This window comes from Cyprinus carpio, chromosome A3 (genome assembly GCF_018340385.1).
Source record: "Cyprinus carpio isolate SPL01 chromosome A3, ASM1834038v1, whole genome shotgun sequence".
NCBI classification, from domain to species: domain Eukaryota; kingdom Metazoa; phylum Chordata; class Actinopteri; order Cypriniformes; family Cyprinidae; genus Cyprinus; species Cyprinus carpio.
Window position 1 is genome coordinate 9817566 of NC_056574.1, and position 1850 is coordinate 9819415.

Genomic DNA, 1850 nt, shown 5'->3' on the forward strand with positions numbered 1-1850 from the left:
CGCTGGTGTGTGTGTGTGTGTGTGTGTGTGTGTGTGTGTGTGTGTGTGTGTGAGTGCGAGTGTGTGTGAGTGCATGTGTGTGTGCGTGTGTGTGTGCGTGCGTGTGTGCGTGCGTGTGTGTGTGTGTGTGTGTGTGTGTGTGTGTGTGTGTGTGTGTGTGTGTCTGTGTGTGTGTGTGTGCGTGTGTGTGTGTGTGTGTGTGAGGGGTGTGTGTGTGTGTGAGGGGTGTGTGTGTGTGTGTGTGTGTGTGTGTGTGTGTGTGTGTGTGTGTGTGTGTGAGTGAGAAAGTGTGTGTTACATTTTGCTGTCTGAAAAAATAAAATAAAATAAATATTTCTCAACTCTGGGGGAAAATTTTCTCTGAACATCTTCTGAACATCTCAGTTTAAATGACTTTTCAAGGCTCTGGCCTTGTTGCAGCTCCAGAGCGTCCAGATTCTCATTGAGACGTGCTTCTCGATCATCTGAGGAGTCTTGGAGTACGAGCAGAAGAAGAGTTTATTGTTGTCTCTTCTTCGAGTGGATTTACATACGAGACATTTTCATTTATTAATATAGTTCACACAGGTCTGGTACATATTTATCAATTTAAGTATTAAGATGTTTTGTTTCTATGTTCATTATGTTTGAACTGAACTAACAGACAAGATCACAGATCCAGCAGAAACTGAAGTCTGTATTTCTGCTGGATCATTATTCAGAGGTACATCAGTTCATTAATGCTGAAACAGTCAATCTGAAGAACTGATCATCATTTTATACCTTTGATTTCATTCACAAAGTCTTGATTGTGTTCATCTGTCCATCTTTCCTGTAGAGATTTTGATCATTCTTAAGACTGCAGTGTTTGCTGCTCCTACTGTGATTCTTCTTCAGATCATCTGTGCAAGAAGAGCTGGTGAGTTTTTCAGATGATTCACATTGATCTGAACAATCTGCACTCATGAGAGCTCAGTTAATGCTTTTGTGTTGAATTATTTTGCAGAGAGGAAGGACTCGCAGCAGCCAGAGGAAATAGAGATTAATACAATAATAGAATAAAATACTCTACAAATAACAGGCCAGATTACAGCAAGATTTATCTTCATCTCTATGAATTTATGGATATTTGCATACAGTTTTGAAGGATATTTTCCAGTGCACCATACTGTACTGAATACATAAAATATAATATTAAATACTTACTTATGAAAATTATATGAGTGATTGTCTTTCCACCTACATCATGCTGCAACATGTTTTTATGTCAGACGTGCATAAATAATCATTCACAATGTGCTCTTCAGATATTTCCTGAATACTTATTTGAGTCTTTTTCAGTCAAAAAGTGTCAAAGTAGGGTTTTTACATATGAAAAAAAAAAAACATCTCTTGGCTGGATAACTGTAGCTGTAATAAGCTTTTTTACTGCAAGCTATTAGATGTTACTGCAAAATTAAAAATCTATAACAAAACAGCAGCTGCTAGTCCACGTTCTGCTGCCTGGATTCCAGTTTCTGTGAACTGCAGAGATCCATTTGCTACTATTTTTTGTAGCTGTGGGCAAAGTATAAATGAGACCGGTCCAGTTTTGTGTCTAGTTATATAGTGAATCACAGAACAGCTCTGAACTCTAACACTGTCGCTCATACTGAGTCTCAGTCAGCTCTCTAGCTCCTGAGTGTGTGAGTCTGTGCAGCACCGATGCGTCTAGAACAAGCATAAAGAAGACCCTTTACACATGACGTCATGCAACGTCTGTTCTGACTCGAAGCAGTGTATTCTTACTTCCACCAGCACAGTAAAGCTGTAACGGTTTCGCACACTCTTTGGTTTGAGTTGTTTTCTTTTATGCTGGGGTGCCAGACAGG

General features: G+C 39.5%; 1 long non-coding RNA gene across 2 annotated transcripts in view; it reads left to right on the forward strand.

The window, feature by feature from the left end:
* Positions 1-1339, forward strand: part of LOC122136130 — a 33576-nt gene extending 32237 nt beyond the window's left edge. Inside the window, exons 1-3 of one of the 2 annotated variants that reach the window (XR_006153944.1) lie at positions 314-703; positions 818-898; positions 986-1338. This is a non-coding gene — a long non-coding RNA (uncharacterized LOC122136130). Of the gene's footprint in view, positions 1-313; positions 704-817; positions 899-985 lie in introns of those variants that run through there. The other variant, XR_006153941.1, reaches the window with a different exon arrangement.
* The last annotated feature ends 511 nt before the right edge of the window (positions 1340-1850 follow it).